At 36.4% G+C, this 21435-nt stretch overlaps 1 long non-coding RNA gene and 1 pseudogene across 2 annotated transcripts in view; both read left to right on the forward strand.

Moving 5' to 3' along the window:
* The first annotated feature begins 5466 nt into the window (after positions 1 to 5466).
* LOC118613079 lies at positions 5467 to 5585 on the forward strand (annotated as a pseudogene).
* Positions 5586 to 11694: 6109 nt separating this feature from the next.
* LOC107501421 overlaps positions 11695 to 21435 on the forward strand; it is a 98492-nt gene continuing 88751 nt past the window's right edge. The window contains exon 1 of one of the 2 annotated variants that reach the window (XR_004955281.1): positions 11695 to 12218. This is a non-coding gene — a long non-coding RNA (uncharacterized LOC107501421). The remainder of the gene's footprint in view (positions 12219 to 21435) is intronic. The other variant, XR_004955280.1, reaches the window with a different exon arrangement.

Genomic DNA, 21435 nt, shown 5'->3' on the forward strand with positions numbered 1-21435 from the left:
ACTTTGTATGATTTCAATTTTCTTAAATTTGTTGGAGTTTCTTTTATCATTCAGGATACAGTCTATTTTTTTTTTTTGGTATATGTTTCATGGTCCTTTGAACAGAATATGTATTCTGCTATTATAGGATGGAGTGTTTTATAAAATGTATTAGATCCTATTGGTTAATAATATTGTTGAGTTCTATATCCTTGTTGATTTTTTTTCTAGTTCTATCAATTATTGGGAGAATGATATTCCAAATAACAACTAAAATTGTGAATTTCTCCTTTTGGCTCTATCAGGTTTTTCCCCTCACCACATATTTTGCAACTCTATTGTTTGGTGCATATACTTTAGTATTGCTATATCTTTTTGGTAGATTGACCCTTTATCATTATATAGTAACCATCTTTGTGGTAACTTACTTTCTTCTATTTTGTCTTGTATTCATATAAGTACCCCTCTTTTTCGGTTATAGTTCGTACAGCATTCTTTTTCTATCATTTTGCTTTTAATTTACTAAATGAAAATTTTCTCTATGCAAAGAACACTTCTTACACCAAAAGTGTGAGTTTTTTCTCCTCATACCAAGGAATTTTTCAACTTTCCAGATACCAACCGAGTGTCCTATAATTTAATTTAATTTAATTTAATTCTGTCATTAACTAGTTGGAATTACTGTCAGACTCCACAAGCTTTAGGACTCAGTCCTACAAGACTACCCTCACTTTAGACACCAGTCACAAATAATGGGACTTCAGGGTATCCACACTTCTGTCTAATTTGGCTACAAAGTTGGGTTTTCCCACAACCCTCCCTCAGATTTGATAAGTTGCTGAAATGGTTCATAAAATCCAGGGAAAAATTTATTTACATTAACCAATTTACTCTGTACAAATCAATAGCTAGACCAAGACGCAGATAGGGAGAGGCCCAGGAGGGTCCCATTCACACGTACGTCTGTCCTCATGCAATTAGGGTGCATCACCCTGTCAGTATTTGGGTTTTCACTGACCTAGAAGCTCTCTAAACTCTGCAGTTTAGGAGTTTTCATGAATGATCAGTTATCAACTCGATCTCCAGATCTCCCCTTTCCTGAGGACAGGGATTGGGGCTGAAATTTCCAAGCTTCTAATCATGACTTGGTCTTTCTGGTGACCAACCCCTGTCCTGAAACTCTCCAAGACCCCACTAGGCGTTTCCTCATTAGAACAAAAGAAACAAAAGGGAAATCAAATTATTCTTAGATGAAGGAAACTAAAATAATTTGTCATTAACAGACCTACTCTAAAAGAATAACTATTACCATTTTATCACCCAGGAAATTCTAATGGATTTAGGAGCTCTGTGTCAGACCAAATATATATTTCTTATTATGTCAAACTTGCCTATGTGATTTTATTTGTAGTTAATATACTGATAATGAAGGTGATAGACATGAGATGAGGAACAAAAGGAAAATTACAATGGTTTGGATCATTCACCATAGAATATTAAAAGAAAGGACAAATTGAAAAAAAGTTGAGGGGCCTCTTATGGTTGAAAATCATGTTTTTGGTTGCAAATATAATGTTTCTTCCATTTTGTGCTCTTTCACACTCACCTCATTCCACTCCCAATTTCTTACTTTCAGAGAGGCAAAAAGAGAATCGAAGTTCACATAGCTAGTGAGTGATGAAACTTGATTTTGAATCCAGATTTGCTTGGCTCCAGAGTCTATGCTATGTCCGCTGGGAGGTTAAGGAACTATGAGTTTGGGTATTGGATAGGTGGTCCTCTTAGAGGTGATCATGGCAAGATTTAGGAAGAAGAAGACATGAGTATAGATTTTTGCATTATGGGAGATAGAGAAGAAGAGAGATCAGAGGATTGTTTTGCTAACCTGTATTGCAGTTTGTTGATTTTTCTGTTTCAAGGGTTTATTACTTTTATAAAATGATAATACTACCAACATTACAGGATTTCTGTAAGGATGATGTGGCATAATATCTATAAAGCATTTAGTATAGTGTGCAAACACTCATATATGTTCAGATTTAATCCACTTAATTTAATGTTTTTAAATATGATTGCTATAACTTTTATATTCAATAAAAGGAAACCAATTAAAATCATAGAAAACAAGTATTTTCTAATAAGTGGAATGCTTTAAAAGTGGAACTGAAAAGATATATTTACATTTACTTTTTAAAAATGTTTATGAAAATCAAGCTTTAACATTTATTTTACATCTAGCTTTCTACCTCCTGTGTGCAGACAAGTGATAAAATTGCGCATAAGTGCGAAAGTGCAAAAATGTGGAAGTGGAGAAAAGTCACAGACATGCTAGAAATTGAATACAGGATTGTAAGAATGCATTCACTTTTTTATGCACAAAGTCCTTGAAAGAATAGATAGGAAATTTATGACGATAATTGTTTGTTGCAGGGCAAGGTACAGAGGTGCTAGTCATGTGCTTGTAGGACTGGGCAGATAGGTTGGAGGGGGGCTTTTTACAGGTACCTTTATAATTAAAACATTTTATTACCATGAATGCATTACTTATCCAAATTAAAAAACAAAAAAGAAAAAAAATGTAGAATCGTCAATCTTAATAATTTGCCAGTTATCTTCCCTGGTAGTGCTTGCGTTGAGCGTGGACGCCCATTAACCAAGAAAGCTGTAAGAGAGATTCCTTCCATAGGTGAGAGGTGGAATTTGCTGTTCTCTAATGTCCTTGTGTTATGATTACCTGAAATACGAGTAGATTCTTTATTCTCCCAGCCTTTGTTCAGGGAATATACACTAAGTACTCATTGCAGTGAGTTGGTTTATTTAGTGAAATCCAACAAATAGTGTTTCCGATTGCATGCATGCTTTGTCTATTTTTTAAGTCGACTATATTACTTCTGTCAACTAAAAGGCTTTCAATTAAAAGAAAGATTCTTCTACACCTAAAATCACAGAACTAACATTGAAAACATTGTCCTGCCAATGTTTAGATTATGGTTCCTTGATTGATGGTAGCAGAGCAACCTATTGACCCACATTGGCCTAGTCCAAAGGCCAAGACTATCAGTCAATTCTCCATTCATAAAGGAGACAGATTGCCCAGTATCCTTGTTCATCTAATAGTTTCTTGCTTATAGGTGAAAAGAATCTGAAATGGATGCTTGCTTTTCTTAGTGTGATGTTTGTTCTGACTTATGAACCTTGTTTTGAGTTCTAGTTGACATTTTGTCTGCTGGTCCTGACATGAACTATGCTCTCTGGCTAAGTTTTATACTTATTTTTTCTCTGTTCAGAATAAAACTTTCTTTCCCCTTTGATCTCTGACAGGCCTTCAAGAAATATTTCAATTTCTCTAAAAGAATACTTTTCTAAATCACTGTTATTATGGAGTTGCCTCTATAATTATTTCAACATTAAATTTCATTCTTTATACAACAGTGGCATTACTACATGATATAAAAGGACCTGTTGTTATGGTCATCAGGTAAACCCAGTAGTGTGGAATTCTGTGACCTTTTACAATGTGTTGGAATTGTAAAGAAATTTTATTTTTGTGTTATTTTCTTGAGCATAATTCATCAAGCCTGTTAAAATAAAGCACAATTATCCTTTTGGTTAGTTTGGGAATAAATGTTACTAAGACAATATTGGAAAAATTTTACCAATATTGACCTCATTTGACTGGTGAAGTAATGGGTAGTAATGGACTCACCTTTTAGAAGTAAACAAATTCTTTCAGGTAACTTTGGCATCGAGCAGTATGCTGGAGACATTCATTGTTAAATGAGTTCAGCAATTTATGATCAAATTTCCCTCAACTTCAAAAGCCCAACCTGCTAGCAGCAGTTCAATCAATCTTATCTTATGTGATATGAAGTAGAATCCAAGTGAGCCTTAGGTTAATTGGCTTCCACATGAGACACCTTTCTATAATTGCAAAATTTTTATCAGTAGATTTTGTGAGAGAACCATTGTAAAATTTGAATATATTTTACAACCAAACATTCCTCCAGAGACTGACTTTATTCCTAATTGCAAAGTCTCTGGGCAAAAATACCCGAGTTTAGCTACCTGTTTGTCGTCTTTAGTTTGATAGGAATATTTGAGGAGCATATCAACCATTTGCTATGTCTTGTTCCTTGAAACTTGTTATGTTTAAAAGCTTACCTAAAGCAATTGTAGGATATTTTCTGCTTTGGATGTTTGTAGGGTAATAAGCATCTTATTTACAAACACTAAAGCAAAAAATATAAAATACATTAAAGCCATTTTTATCACTAAAAAGTAAAACATTAATATAACTATCATGTACTTCAATACTCATTTCTTTTAGTTAACAGTTTACAAAGGAGAATAACTTCCATAGTTTGCTTCTGAATTTAGGTAAATGTCAGTAAATTAGTTATAAAATTCTTGGGTTATGACTGAGAATTCTGTCATTTTCTTTTCCTTTAGTATCGATTGCTGCAGAAGATACCATTCATTAAAGCTATAGACCTTCTCAGCAACTTTGGGATTCCTTCTTTCTGTCTCGTTCACTTTCTGTTTTCCTTTGGGGACTTCAATTGCAAGTAATTAGACTTCCTCACTATATCTCCCATATCTCTTCTTTATTTTCTCTACTTTTATCTCTCTGTATTTCATTTAATGGTTTTATTCCAATTTTGCTTCTAGTTCAGTAATTCTATCCTTATTTATGTATAGTGTTAGAATTATCCATTGAATTTTTAACATCAGTTATTGTGTTTTTCATGTGCAGAATTTATGTTTGCTTTTATTTTACAGTTTCTATTTCTTTGTTAAAATTAAGTTTTTTTTTTTGTCTTTTTGGACATTAATAATGGCTTACAGTCTGTATATAAATCCTTCATCATCTGGATCTTCTGAAGCTCTAAATATTTTTTCTCTTATTTCTCTTGGTTTTTAATTGCATTGTCTGGTTGCTCTTGATTTTGCTAAACAATGGATAACGAAACACTATAAAATTAAATTTGAGGCGTATGATAGTGTTATCCCAGGCCTTATTAATTATCTATTCTCTTTTGGCAAGAGTCTAGGAACACTAGCAACCCAGATCATCTCATTCTAATTATAGAGGTTAATATGATATGAAGCTGTTCTTCACTCCCTGCAAAGGTTGAACTATTTCTGGTTTATCCTTACTCCTGAGGCTCAGCCCTTTGGGGTCATAACCTAAAATATGGGGTATTTAACCAGAGAAAGTTTCCTCTAGCTTTCAAGGCTTACAGAATCTCTGGTCAAAATCTCATCTTCTTTCCTAAAAGAGGCAGAAGTCTCTAGAAAGAAATGGCCCTGAATGAAGGGCTTACTTCACTGGGTTCCTTTCTTTTTCATAATTCGTTCGTATTTATAGACAATATTGATGAACTGAAAATAAAATCTTGGTTTTCTAAGCCTTTGTCATATCATTTCCCTATCCCACCTCCTCAAAAGCTTGCTTTTCAGAAACTTATTGATAAAACTTTAAAATGTGTTTATAGCCATGCCACCCTGAACATGCCCGATCTCAGCTGATCTCAGAAGCTAAGCAGGGTCGAGCCCGATTAGTGCTTGGATGGGAGACCACCTAGGAAGACTGGGTGCTGTAGGCATAAAAAAAAAAAATCTATTCCAGATCTGGGTCATTCTTTGACCACATCATTACCTTGCCTTGACAGATGTGCAGGAGCTATATTACCTTTACAAGACCTGTTTCTTGAGCTTATTGATATTTACCAGATTAAAGATTTAAAGGAAGATTCTGCCTAGAGATTTAGGAGGATTTAAAAAATTTCATGAGAGAAGTTTAGTTTTATTGATTTTAATTTATTCAATCTACATCATTAATAATAAGTTTACTTTGTTTTGGATAAACTAATGTAGGTCATAGGAGTGGTACTGGACACATTTGGTAAACTTTTGACTGTTTGACATGAAGAAAAATAACAAAGTATTAAAAAGAGGTTAGCTATAGATTCAAAGGTCATGGATTCAAGTCTTTGCTTGGTTACTTATTATTTATGTGGTCCTGGGAAAGTCATTCAATCTCTTTAGATCTTAGTTTTCTCATTTATGAAACAAGGGGATTGAACTGGAGTCAATATATTTTTCTTGACAGTGCAATCCCTTTTTAAAGGAAATCTTACATAGAAGTGTAAAATTCAAAAATAAAAGTAGTGCTACATTGGATGTAGGGGTGTGTTTGCACGTTTGTGTACATGTTGTGAGCTATAGCAGGTGTCCTGCTAGATTTGCCCCACTTTTGCCTTTGGGGTGGCCCCCTAAGTCACCTCTGTGGAAACTCCAGAATTCTGTGGAGTAAACCATGAATAGGTCTGTTCTAATGCTGTAGGACACCTTTTAGAACTAATATTATATGCTTCTCAGGATAGTGGTGAGACCAGGGACTGATGTATATTACTTTCAGAGGATTCCTTGGAAGGAAATAATTCCAAGTGTTTGCTGCCCCTGCTCTTCTCATGAACCTGTTTTTATTTCCAGCAACAACTCAGCAATGAATTTGGGAGTGACCACCATAGAACTAGATGGAAATGAAAAAAAGTGTATCCTGATATTTACTCTCTTATCTTAAGATAAAAGCTAGTGAGTATATGCATACTTTTTTAGCTTTTCAGCAATTTAGGAGGAATTTCTTTTTCATCCATCTATCTATTATCTATCATCCATCTATCTATCTATCTATCTATCTATCTATCTATCTATCTATCTACTATAATCATCTATCTATCAACCATCTATTTTTCCACAAGCCTGTCAGGTCTGGAGTCTGAAAGAAAGAATGTTCTTTATAACTTTCCTGACAAGGTGATTCACTGATGCTAATGCTATAAAGATTCTCCTTTCTAGCAGACAGTGACTTCACCTTGGCCAGATACTCAATTAATTAATTAATTAATTAATTAATTTGAAGCACCTTGATCATTACTTTTAAAGTCTTTCAGGGAAGGAAAAATTAGAGCATAAAGCTGGCTCCGTATTAAGCACAATTTAAAAAATTTTTGTAAGAATAACTTTATTTTGCTAATGTAACAGAGAAATTAACTTACATGTATTTGCCAAGCTTAATTCTTTTCTGTAACAGAACTTAACCTATGGTGTTCCTGGGAACAGAATTTAAAATCTCATAGTGTGAGAATAGCAATTTTATCTCCATGGCTTGAGGGGATTATGACAAACTTAAAACTGACTTTTAGTTTGTATGTTGAAAGAATTGTAAGAGCAAGACATTATTCCTTGAAAAGAGGAAATAACTATTCATAGCTTTCTTCCAGTATTATTTTTCACAAAGATTTACTTGTAATTTTGAAGGATGACCAGAGTTGACTGGCCTTTTTATCGACTGTGGAGTATTCAAATGGTCTAATGTCTCTATTTTATAGATCACCAGGCTGATTAATATGCTGAGGAAATACAAAATTGTCCCATGCCAAAAAGGTAATTAGGGTCTGAAATATCTGTAATGAAGTCCAAATTATAATATGGCTACAACTTTCTCAAAATCCACTGGCTGATCTAGTAGTATCCATTTCATGGCATTGCTGAAGCCAGCATGACATAGAAATGTGATAATATAATATTGAGAATTAATTCTGATTCTATTGGTTTTTTGTTGTTGTTGTTGTTGCTACTTAATGGTTCTCTAAAGGAAGATAATAAGAGTGAACCGCATTTTATGCAGATGGAGAAGTACTGGATAATATATTTTTAAAATACATTAAATTTTAAATGTACTTTGGAAAATAAATATTAACAAGACTGTCACTCATGGTTACTATATTAGTAAGTTGATTTTTTTTTTATTTCTTAAACTTTCTTAAATTGGGACATATCTGTTTAATGGTGTGAGTGTAAATGGAAAGGGAATGATAGTTAAAAGAAAGTGGGAAGGTAGATATTAGGGGAAGAAGGTAAGATCATGTCTGGAGGTAGAATTCTTGTTTGCAGTCCTTTGGGAAAAAGAAATACCATAGCTCACAAGAAGCTGATGAAAGTAAATAATCTTTAAGGTATGGCACAGAAAGAGAACAAACAAAACTGTTAAGATAAAACCTTTTCCTTTGTGTATTAGTGAGAGTGAGATTACCAACTATGTCTACCTAGTGAATCAAATTTATCAATCATACTTCTTATAGGTATAAACAAAATGAACATATAATACAAAATTAATGTGTCCCTTCCAGTACCATAAACAGACATTGTTGACGGCACCTTGGAGTACCAGTGTTTATCTTTAAAGAGCTCAGAGCACTTCATGGACACTTTCTCTGGTTCTTCCCATCCTTTATCCTCCCAGATAAGCCCACTTGCATCTGTACTTACTCAGCTCACAATGGGAGTTCTCCTGGAGTTGTTGACTAATAAACTCAGTGTATGAAGCTGCTCAGCCCTTCCTAATGCTGGATTTGCTGCTACCAAGAGATGCTTTTGGGTATTCTGTTGGAATCCTCCTAATCATTTCTCCATTGCCTTTCTGAATTTGCTCATGCCATTTGCCAAGGCCTATGGTAAACCATACACTTGGAAAGGCTGAAGTTAGCTCTACTTCCTACCATTTGATACTCTTCCTTACCCTCATCTACTCCCTTCTCACTCTTACTACCTTCTCTGGAAGACAGAGAGAACGTCAATTTCACATGTGGAAATATGAAAGCCCAAGAGAGTATTTGCCACATCCCCTGGTCATTTAGTAACTGTGAAAGGAGAATCAAGGTTCCTCTGTCCTCCTCGTGTGTCTTAACTGTTGGATCACTCTACTACCTAATAGATGACTAATTTTCAGTGAAGAGCAGAAAGCATTTTCTTTAAAGAGGCAGAGAAAACCTAATATACTGAGATATACAAAGACTTTGGGTTCAGAAGTCTAATAGTTGAGTTATAACTCAGCATTCACTAGTTGGTTGACCTTGTGCTTTAGTTTCCTAATCTATAAATTAAGGATGATAAAGCCTAACTCATAGGAGATAGGGGAGCATTGCAAGAGTGATGAATAGTGAAAGTGTTTCGTAGACCACTAAAATTAATTAAATTGTTAATTATTTCGATATTTGATTTTATGGATACATGTTTTCATAAAAATCTAGGAAATTTAAAATTTTTTGTTAACAATGAATGGCTAAAAAGTTGAGTACTCATTACCATTTGACTTGGAGCAGGGAAGGGCAGAAAAAAAGGGAAAAAATTTCTGCTTTATTATGTCTTCCAAGTGATTGCAATTAACATTACCCAAAGTTTAGCTTACAGAAGAATACTAGTTTAACCAGCAGCTCTTGTTGAGCTTGCTGTATTTTATTTTTGTATGGATCTGAGGAAGTTAAAAGCAGTGATAACATTAACTGTCAGATGAATTATTGATATAATGTTGAGGCCAAATTCCTGGTAGAGTTTTCCAAAAATGTGTAGAGAATCATTCCTATAGGGCCTGTCTCAATGAATTGTTCTTTATTTGCCATGCAGAACTTTGTAAATATTTAACTTTCTTCAGAGTTTGGAATGTACAAGTGTGATTTATTATTTCTAATGATTGGAAAGAGGCTTGGTATTTGCAAACAAAAAGTATGAATTGAAAGAGAATGCACAATACATTTCTTTGTGGGCAGAACAACATCTGAAAAGAAAAAGGGAATGATTCTCAAGATGACTTGTCCCTCAGCAATGCCCAAGAGGTGATATTTAAAGTAATAACAGCTTTTATTCATTGAGCACTTAATATTCACAAGACTCTATTTAGACTAAGTGCTTTATGTGTGAGTTCTGTTCTCTGCAATAGAATGCTGACTAATAAAGGGTTCAAATTTGGTATGTTGGGAATGTTATTTACCTATCTTGGTATGTTATAATATCAATTCTTTTTACTTCCTTTAAATGATAAAGAGACAGATAGACACATAGGCAGAAGGAAGGGAGAGAGAAGAAGGAAGCAGGGAGAGGTGAGGGAAAGAGAGAGAGGCAGAGACAACAGAGAACAAAGAGATTGAGAAAGATGAGTTGTGAGATTCAGATCTTTGTGGTAAAACATGCCTCATGACATGTAATAAAAACACGACTTTGTCATTGCCTTTTTCAGCCCTATTTTAGACATTCAATGGGTGCAGTTATCTCTTGCTGCGGAATCAGAACTTGGGCAGGCTCCATAACTCTCTGCTTATCAGATGTTTTTCCTTTTTCCAACTTAGGCCTTCTAGTTGATAGACATAATGGGAGTTACATGGTTGGCTTCTGTCTTTCTATGCTTTGTACTTTCCTCCTCCTTAACAATGTTCTTACAGTTTTTGAGCTTGCTCCTGTCTCTGATGAGGTTGGGAAGGACAGGATTAAGGGGATAGAAAAGGTCATAACTTGCCTTGTCAGGGCTGGGGACATTTCTAAGGTTATTCTCTCTCTGGTGGGCATTTTTGTGTATTCTTCTGAGAATATCCTCTTGGTCTATCATGTAATGTCTTTTCCCATCCCTTTATTTTTAGTCTGTGTGTGTCTTTTAATTTAAAATTGGTTTCTTGAAGGAAGCATATATAAGGGCCTTGTTTTCTTATCCATTAAGCCACTCTCTCTATTGAGCACTGAGCACTTAATTCTTTTTCATTTGAAGTACTTGTTAATAGATATGTAGTTATTGCCATTCTTTATTCATGTTTTTGTTACATATTTTTTTCTTTTTTCTAAAGAAGTTCCTTAAACATTTTCTGTAATGCTGGCTTGGTGGTGATGAATTCCTTTAGCTTTTTCTTGTCTGGGAAGCTCTCTTTCTGTCCTTAGCTCTAAATGCTAGCTTTGCTGGATAGAGAAATCTTGGTTGTAGGTACTGGGTTTTCATCACTTTGAATATTTTGTGCCAAGCCTTTCTGTCCTGAAGTTTCTTTTGAGAATTCAGCTGCCAATTTTATGGGAGCTCCCTTGAAGGTAACTAATTACTTTTCTCTTGTTGCTTTTAAGATTCTCTTTTTGTCTTTAACCTTTGGCATTTTAATTATGATGTGTCTTGGTGTGGGCCTCTTTAGGTTCATTTTTTTTAGAGACTCTCAGAGCTTCCTAGGGTTGTATGTCTATTTCCTTCACCAGGTTAAGAATGTTTTCCAACATTATTTCTTTAGATAGGCTTTCAATTTCTGGCTCTCTCTCTTCTCCTACTGATTATCCCTATCAGGTGAATGTAGTGACATTTGATGTTATCCCATAGGCTCCTTATATTATCTTCATTATTCTTTCTTCTTGTTGCTGTTCTGATTGGGTGTCTTCTGCTACTCCATCCTCTATATTGGTGATTCGAATCTCTGCTTCCTTCATTCTATTGATTCCCTCTAATATATTCTTTATCTCAGATATTGTATTCTTCCTTTCTGACTGGTTCTCTTTTATTTCCGTCTCCATTTTTATGTTTTTTATGTCTTTGTTAAAGTTCTCACTGAGATCATCTACTCTTCCCCTAAGTTTCTTGAGCATCCTTATAACCAGTGTTTTGAACTCTGCATCTGGTAGGTTGCTTGTCTCCATTTTGGTGAACACTTTTTCTGAAGTTTTGTTCTGTTCTTTCATGTGGGACATATTTCTTTGTCTCCCCATTTTGGCTGCCTCCCTGTGTTTGTTTCTATGTATTAGGTAGGGCTCCTAAGTCACCCGGTCTTAGTAGAGTGACTTTATGTAGTAGGTGTCCTGTAGGGCCTCTTGGCACAGACCTGAAAGGGGTCCAATTGCAGGTCCATTTCAGTCGCATCCTGTGTAACTTCAGGGCCACTTGGTAATAGTCACCAAGCAATCCGCATATGGCTGCCACTTGTGCTGGGCTTATAGGTGCATTGAGGGGTCAAGTCTGAAACTGAGGCTGGCTGCCACTAGTGCACAGTTTGGGCTGCTTAGCAAGAGATACAGTGCAAGAGGCCAGATGTTGCTTCTTTGGGTTTGTGAGACTTCTAGAGATTTTAGGAAAGTTTGCAGCAGGAGCCAAGACAGCCTATTTGGATGGAATAAATCACTGGAAGCAGCTTGGGTGGGCCTACAAGTTGGGAGAAGCAGATTCCCTGGGTGGAGCAACCTGTGTCATCTAAGTTGATGTTGCCTGCGTTTGCAGGATGGAAGAGGGAGGGCTCAACAAAGGAACAACAACTCTGCCTGTACAAACTGCCTCTCCAGCCCTCACCCTGAAGCCCGACAACTCAACGTCTCCACCTCTGTCCCTGGTGCCCCTCAAGCAGCTGCCACCACACGGGAGTTTTGAGCGAGTGAGCCAATCAGTGAGTAAGGCCAGGCATGGCCCCTTTAAGAGGAAGGTCTCTGCTTTCCGCAGCTCACTGTCTTAGCTGCAACCTCTGCTAGTTTTCATAGCCAGAAATTAGGGGGACTTCAATTCCCGGCACTGAAACCCTGAGCTGGGGAGCCCTGTGTGTGGGTGGGACCCCTTGCTTCTCAGGCGCGGGTGTGGTGGGGGTGGGGACTCTGCAGCCAAGATTGTTCTGATTCTCGATCACCACTCATGGTTGTGGGACCAGGCTCTTTTGTGTTTCTGCCCTGCCTACTGTTTTGTGGTGACTCGTTATTTGAGGTGACCTAGTTGTGTGACTTCTGTTCAGCCAGACCTCTGGTGACTCTATATACTGGTTGCTCTGTAGTTATAATTTCAGCGTGGTCGCTAGAGGAAGCGTGTACAGCCTTTACCTTCTATGCCATCTTGAATCCTCCTCCCAGTCTTCTAGCTTTTTGGTCCTGGGATTCCCTTGTTCCTCTAGGTTGCTCTGTCTCACAGTATCCACATTGACATCATGTCAGCTTGTTTTGCCGGGGAATCACACTCATTCACCAGAAATGTTCAAACTCCTTTGTCCCAAAACCACTTTGGGAGGGTGGCTTAATCCCAACAGGGCCACCCCATTGGGGACCTTGCCACAGGTCACTGTGGCTAGCACAGACTTGAGTCAGGCTTCAGTTTTCTGTGTGCGGCAACTGCTAAGGAAAACCTAATTCTTCAGACAGTGCGTGCCTAAAAAGTCCATTCACTGTGCTGGAGGGAAATGAGGTAATAGCAGAACACACCCCTGCCCTGGGCAAGTGGGATGCAACTCAGAGCACAGCTCTCTCTAAAGAAATCTCTTCTCACACTCTCTTCCATTTTCATTCTCTATCTCCCTTTCCCCTTTTTCTATTTTCAAAGTGAGTGAGGTGGATTCATGACCTAGGAAGCCACTTCTCTAACTTTTTGTGGGGAACAAATTCTGCATATGGCCATCTATCTCACACCCAATCTGGCATCTGATATAGTTCATACTGATGCCTCAGTGGAAAGTAAGGCAGAAAAAATTCCCCTGTAACTACTTTAGTAAGAACCTTCTTTGCAATTCAAATAAGAGTAATAAGATAATAAACTTGATAAGGAAATAAGCAAATTAAGTAATCTTTTTTTACAAAGACTGATACAATGTTTATTTTTATTAATTTTTATAAAAGATTTACATACAGAAAAAGTCTCACACAAATCATAAATATACAGTATAAAACTTTTTTGGCAAATTAAGTAATTCTAATGATTTTATTTATTGTAATCTTAGAGTCTAGTACAGTTCTGGATACATAAAAAGTACCCAGAAATGTTTATTCACAGAAGGAAGAGCAGAAAAATGACAGACGAGTTACCTTTTATAATCTGGAGCATGCACCCGTATTAATACTCTGCCTGCTTCTCTTCTTTAAGCTTCAGCCAACATTGACCTTGATTTACTCTTAGCCCCAGTGGTCGTGTTTACCCTGCGTGCATCTGATATTTCTTCTTTTAGTGACTGAGGATCCTACCTTGGTCATCTCTCTGACTTCTCATTTGCTACAGAACCTGGTTTTGGTGTAGGCTTACCCTCCTTTGATAATGAACCCCAGCCTACCTTATATTCACTGATTTATCAATTTATGACTTATTGAGAACCTGCTTTAAACCAAGCATTAAGTAAGCACGGAGAATACAAAGCTTAAAAAGACAGTCTTCATGTGTTAACACAAAGAACTGATTAAGTAATAGATATTAAGTGTTAAATGGGATTATCTTACTTAATGCTTACAATAACTCTGCAAGTAGATATTGTTACAGATGAGAAAACAAAAACACAAGAAGGTTAAATAAATTGCATATGCTCCCATGGAAGTAAGGCAGAGCTCGCAGTCTAACTCTAAACCAAATGGTACACAACTTCATCTACTTAGTTTTGTATGATGTATTAAATAACTGTCTCCTGCTAGGGTAGAGCTAGTGGGCTGGCGATGAGGCTGGTGTGGGGGTGGTGATAAGAGTAAAGCTCCTAATGAAAATTATGGAGATGCAATATTGCGTAGTGATAAGTAGTATTAGTTAAAATCAGGGCTTCAATATTTACCAGCTGTGCATCTTCTTTATAACATAAGTTTCAAACCTGTAAAGTAAGAATAATAATAGTATTCACTCATAGTGTTGTAGAGAGGTGAAACAGTTCGACAAAGTATATGACATTTGACAATCATTCAGAAAATTTTAACTATTTTTTGAAATAAATACATATTTTGAGGTACAGTATATTAAAAATACTCAAGTAGCTTGATCTCTCTTCCAAAACTCCGAGGCTTTGCTCTTATTAGGACATTTAGGATTGAGAGACTTTTATTATTTCTATTTTAAAAAGAAAAATGATGCAAAAAACTGTCAAAGACTTGATTAAGCTTGCCTAAGAATTTGATCTTTACGAAGATCTCTTGTCTCTCCATTTTTTTTTGTTTGTTTGTTTGCTGTGGTGCATAGCAAGTTTTTAGCATCCGAGTTTCTTTTCCAGAAAGGTTTTGTTACCCTTAATCCTATAGTACAGAAGACCTGTGAAATCCATGTACTGTCTATTTAATTTGTGTTTTTAAAATGATAGTGCTGCTGCATAGTAAAGCCTCTCCCACATGGGAGACCTCAGGCACATCGATGAATGATGATGACTTCCACAAAAATGTCAAGACATGCACCAGATGTGAGAGAGGAATTCACATGGGTGAACCTTAAGCTGCTAAAAGATAGGAAAGGAGTGAGAGATGTGACCCTACTTCAGCTGTGAATAAAAGCCCGTTTTAGGGACTGAGCATCTATTTGGAATTGTGCTTGGCTGTCCACAATCCTCTCATAGTTTAGCACTTAATCTTTGGATAAGAATTGGCTAAGTAGAAGATTATGTCATCAACATGAATAGCTGCTGTGTGACACTGGAGGACACATAATATATGCAAAAGCATTCTCACAAAAGGAAATAAAGCATAATTATATCTGTTTGGGGTTACATTAACTTCAAAAAGAAAACTCATAGATCTTAGTTTAAAACTATTTTCTCTAAATTTGAATCTTTGTAGGGCACAGATTTTAACTTTAGAAAGAGAAAAAAAATTATCCTCCAAAACATAGGGACAAAGCACAATTTCTTAGATCCCTACTATTATTCGATTTAGCCTGTTTATTTCAAAAAGTCGATAGAGAATAAATCCTCAGAAATGTAAACATCCTTTGTCTCATGTCATAGCTTTCTGCTAGGATTTTCCCAGAAAGCCTGTTGACCCTTAAGAATTTTTGGTAAAGCACAGTGGGAGTTGTCTCTTCAATCTTCTTTTCTGTAGTCGAATAAGAAAAAAATTGTAGGGGAGAACTTTTATTCTATTTATCTACACATAAGAAAAAGATATCAAGGGAGAGAGAGAGAGAGAGAGAGAGAGAGAGAGAGAGAGAGAAACAGAGACAGAGACAGAAAGTCAGAGAGTGCCTCATTTTTAGTTGAAATAAGAGATGCATAATGTGTAAGCTACTTAACTGCTTATCTATGGCCCAAATATGAAGCTACATGGAGATTTAGTCTTAAGAAAAAGAAAGTACTTTTCCAATTTGCTTATAGTAAAGTTCTGTGCTCCTCCATCAGACTAAACTGCAGGTTCCAGGAAGGTAGAAACTGTTCATCTTGACTTTTGGATTAATAACATCTAGATTAAGGGTTGGCTTATAATAGATGAACAACAATATTTGATAAGTGCATGAATATTTTTGATCAAATTTCTCCCTCTTAATATTACTTTTAGTATAAGAAGGTAAGGTATTTTGAATTTGGATACAACTGCTCATCTCAGTATTAGTGCAAACCATGCAATCTATACATTTTATAAAGGGTATAGGTCTAACTAGATCTGACTATTCTTTGTGGGGAGCCTTAGCTGCTGGAGTTGATTAGGTAAGGCTATTTGAAGCAGGATCTGAAGGCTATTAGATTAGTCTGTTCAGGCTGCTATAATGAATACCATCAACTGTGTTCTTAAACAACAGAAATTTATTTTATCAAAGTTCTGGAGGCTGAAAGTTCAAGATCCAGGTGCTAGCTTGGTTGGTTTCTGGTCAGAGCTCTTGTCTCGGCTTTCAGATGATGCCTTCTTATTGTGTCCTCATGTGGCAGAGAAAGAGGGAGAACAAGCTCTCTAGTATCTTTTCTTATAAGGGCACTTATCCCATCATGAGGGTCCTATTTTTATGACTTCATTTAAACGTTATTACCTCCCGAAAGACCCATCTCCAAATAACATTACATTGGGGGTTAGAGTTTCAACATATGCATTTTGGAGGAGACATAGTTCAGTCCATAGCAGTCATGTTGAGTTGATTTGATTTATTCCAGTGTCTGCAGTTCTGAAGCAGCTGAACAGCAGAATAAGATCATGGACTGTGTTTCAGGAAGATAATCCTGAGTAAAAATGATTGGAAAGATGGTTATGACTGGTGATGTGGAAAGACATATACTGTGGATGGAAGAGTTGACCATATGAGGAAATGGCACAGATTTAGACTATATCAGGGAACTTTCCAAGGAGGGATCCCAGTTCTGATGTGCAGAAGAGGAAGGGTTGAAGGAAAAGCCCATTTCTCCTCCCTAGCTGTGCGGTAGCACATGTGTATGTGTGTGTCTATGTGCATGTGCTCATATAAATGACGACACTTCTTTGTCATCTGGTGCCTATTTTTAATATGAAGTATTTGCAAGAATAGATTGAGCCATAAATTAATAAACTCAATACAACAAATATTCATTGTGCACTCTCTTGTGGGAGATACATAGATTAGCAGTTCTTGCCATCTAACAGATTACAATCTCTTAAATAACCATATTCCGAAGTAGACTGGAGTTTTTTATTATGGTAAAAAAATGTCCTCTCTTAAAGGTAAATGTTCTAGGGAGAAGGAGGTTTATTTACTATCTGGAAAAAAAATTGTACTTGGAGGAAGTACAGCTTTATCTGGTCCTTTAAAAATGGTTGTACTCAGCAGAAATGGAGAGGTTATTCCAGCAAGATGGCATAGCATGAACAAAGATCCAGATTTGAGAAAATGGAAAAGAGCATGTCTGAAGAAGAAGAGCAGAAAGTGATGACCTAAGTATAAAACAGACGTTCATGAGAGAGGAAGGCATCTTTTCTAAAGATAGTGTGTTCTCAATAGGGCAGAATTACTCCCAATGGAGTAAGAAATGGTTCTAACTTTTAATGTATAAAGCACAGTTATACATATAATAATCAGATATACAGTATATCTGTGGTATTAAACTTGTGTGTGGATGATGAGTAAAAAAATATCTTAAAAGGCTCCTTAAAGGGATGACAATGAAAAAAGGATTGAGAAATGCTGCTACAGATGGATTTTGGCAAAACAATGAATTTTATGTAATCCTTTGAAGAAAGCAACTTGCCTTTCCTAATTTGTGTTGTGGTCCATTTCATGGAGCTAGGGTAATTTGAGTCTGGATAATTTGGGTCAAAATACAAACTCAAATTGGTTAATGAAATTTTGGAAACTATATGTGTGGTAAATTATGCAAAAGTTAGTTTTTCCCTGACTCATGGGGAGAATGACTTTCAAAATAATTTTTTTTCCTTCTCCTTGATTTTGGTGAGTTGGCATTGTAAGGCACATGGATTGCAGAATGCTTTCAGGGCCCATTACAGTCACTAAATAATGAACACTATCCAATCTCACCAGTTCCATTAAGGGTGACATCATCACTTTCTAAACCCAGAGACATAGACGTTCCCATTTTAAAATCACAGAACAGTTTGGTGGTAGAGCTAGGATTAAAGACTATTATTTTTATTCTAGAAGATGCTCTCAATTTCTTTGAATCATTTTGTTACAAAGTATTTATGAAAACAAAATTGTAATTATTATAAATGCCAGCCCCACCTGGGGCAACAGATTTGGAAGTATATACATTCACTGGTCTAATAGAGAGTTGAAAAAACAATATAGAAAGTCATGAGAATTTGCATTAAAATGCATTACTATAGTGATGTGATAATCTAACATTGGACGAAACAAAACAAAACAAAACCCTTAGCTTTTTTTACAATGTATGACTTCTTTGGGACAGTAATATTCTCTTCACTACCAAACTTCACAAAACTAATCAATAGTCACACAGAAATAAACAGAAAGCATGAAAGACAATTTACACTAACCTTGGAAAAACAGAATCTACTGAAACTCAGTAGGTAAAAAAATCAGTAATGATAGCAATAGGTATGTGTAATAGATTATATTACTGTCCAGTGATATCCACGTCACCCTATTGAAGACAGGCGTGGCTGTGTGACTTGATTTGGCCAATGAAAGTGGTGGAAGTAATGTGTGTCACACTCATACAGAAGCCCTGAGAACTGGCTCATGCTTTGCCACACTCTTTGTTTCTCCCTGTGATGCCCACAATGTTCCAGAGGCTCCTCCTTTAGGTTAGTCTCAGAATGAGAAATAGTGCAGAGCTGCAGCCGCTCCACCATGACATGAGGCATGAATGACAAATGAATCTCTGCCCTTGTAAGCTGATGCAATTTTGTTGTTTCAGTATAGCCTCGCCTAATCTGACTGCTCCCGAAAGCCAGGATGACAAGACTTAAATACGTAAATGCAGTTCTGATAGGGCTGATTAATGAGAACAGTGACCGAATTTTCCCTCCAGAGGAAAACAGCTGCTGGAGCTTAGTAGGAGAGACAATGAGTATAATCTAATAGTCCTTCAGTAGTTAAGATGGTGTGCTCACTGCTGGTTGTATTTTATGTATATATTTGCGCATTTACTTATTTCAGTTAGCAGAAAGAGGAATAAAACTAATTATTCCACGGAGAGAATAAGTAATAAAAAATGGTTGCTATCACTTTACCATTTTTCAAACTTGCAATATAATTCATGTTAATTTATCTCTCCTCAGAAAATGAGTAGTTTCAGGGAAGGAAAAACCTAACCCAATTTGTTTGCCTGTGACCTCAAGGATAGATTTTCCTGTCATTCACTTATAATATCTTCCAGTCAAATAACTTATTATTTCCACTCAAACATGCATCATATCGCTTTTTGCCTTTTACCTCTTTTCATTTGATGTGACATCTGTCGCTACACTACACTTCTTTAATGTTATTGATTTGTGAAAGAGGAAGAACACACTCAAGTGAAATGAGGATGGTTAATAGCTAATATTTGTAAAACACCTACTGTATGAGACAATCTTGTAAGAGTTTCCAATGGTTAGGTCATTTAAATCCCCACAACAAACCTATGAGGTAGGTTATTATTATTATTATTATTATTATTATTGCTGTAATTTATTAGTATAGAGCACTGAAGCACAGCGAAGTTAAGCAACTTGCAGCAGAGTCTTACAGCCAGTGAGTGGCAGAGCCTGGGTCTAAGAATCTACAAGGTTGGAATTAGGGCCCATGAAGCCATTTTCCAGCCCTCGGTCTGCCACTAAAGATGGTGGAAATTTGAGCAATTTCATTACTTATGTTTCCAATAAGAGGGATTGACTGGGGGAGTCTCCCAGCTATAAAACTCTATAAATCTATGGACCATTAAATGACTACATTTAAAACACTAATGTATTATGAGAAAGAGCTGTGATATATTAGGAAGGTCACAAGTTTTAGTATGACTAAACCTGTGTGATGCTTGGCAGGTCTCTTTACCGAACCTATTTCCTCATGTGTAAATTGTCACTAATATCCATCTCAGAAAATTCGTTGTCATGTCTAAATGAGATAATATATATTGGGGTTCTTTGGTAATTTTAAATGTAAATAAAAGAAATTATCACTGTGAAAGATACCATTGATCTGTTCTTTCATTCAACCATCCATTCATCTACCCATCTATTCATCCATTAATTATTTATTAAATGCCATTCACAAAGGTGAAAAGTAGAGCCTTCTTCCTATAAGGAGCATATAGTCTACGTGGGAGACAGACACACAAATGAACAATTGCCACACGATATGTGAATATACATAGGAGGCAGGTTGGGACACAATTTTTATTAATCACTTATGGTGGCCCGAAGCAGTCAGGGAGGTTTTAGATAAGAGGCAGCCTTTAAAATGAGATGCAAAGATGTTAATCATGTAAGTGTATGGTGATGTGAGTGGGGATTGATGGGGGATATTACAAGAGAGGAAACAAGATATACAAAGATGTGGATCTGTGTGAGACTGAAGACTGTCCCAGGACTTTCAAGTAGGTGAGGTTAATAGAGGAGCAAACAGGTAGGTGGAACTATATCGTCAAGGGCCTTTTACACCATGGTTAGGGAGGTTAGATTTCATCCCACAGGAGGTGGGAATCTCTAGAAGGAATTTTTTTTTTTTTTTTTTACACCTATAGTACTTGGTCTTCCTAGGTGGTCTCCCATGTAAGTACTAACCAGGCCCGACCCAGTTAGCTTCAGAGATCAGATGGGATTGGTAGTGTTCAGGGTAACATGGTCGTAGACTAGAAGGATTTTAAAGGGAGGGATGTGACCAGATTTGCATATTAAAAATGTTAGTCTAGCAGTGCTTTGGAGGATGGAGTGGAGGGAACGAGATAAGAGGCAAAATTGATGGCTGAGGGCAGCCTCTCCTAGTCACTGTGTGAGGCCTCAAGCAATGACTTGACCACTAATAGTCCTAAAACTACAGCCATGAGAGTCTGTGGGATACTAAGGTGGGAAGAGAAAGGAATGGTAGGGACAATAGTGCATCAATTATGCCGGCAAGGCTCATTCAGAGACAGCTAAAATTGTGTTATTGAAACTTTACCCATGCACACTCTACACCATCCACTGTCCTGCTCTAAGCTGGTACCCAGGGAAGCACTAGTGATAATAGGAATATAATAGATGGGTACGTAAACTTGATGGTACTTTGATCATTACATTCAGTCTGCTTTCCTTTTTAAACCAATCCCCAGCAGAACTAATATCAAACTATAGAAAAATTGTTAAACTTGTCTTTTTCTTTTGTTCTATTCTTTGTTTTCTGAAAACAAAAGGAAGGTGTGAAAGCCAAAGGTCTAAATAATCTAAGAATTCTTCAATTAATTCCTAACCCTCCTCTTCCATTGACCATAATAAATAAAAAGATATCCAAGGAAGTAATATTTATATATCTTTCCACATGTATAAATATAT

The sequence above is a fragment of the Rousettus aegyptiacus genome, unplaced genomic scaffold (genome assembly GCF_014176215.1).
Source record: "Rousettus aegyptiacus isolate mRouAeg1 unplaced genomic scaffold, mRouAeg1.p scaffold_m13_p_17, whole genome shotgun sequence".
NCBI classification, from domain to species: domain Eukaryota; kingdom Metazoa; phylum Chordata; class Mammalia; order Chiroptera; family Pteropodidae; genus Rousettus; species Rousettus aegyptiacus.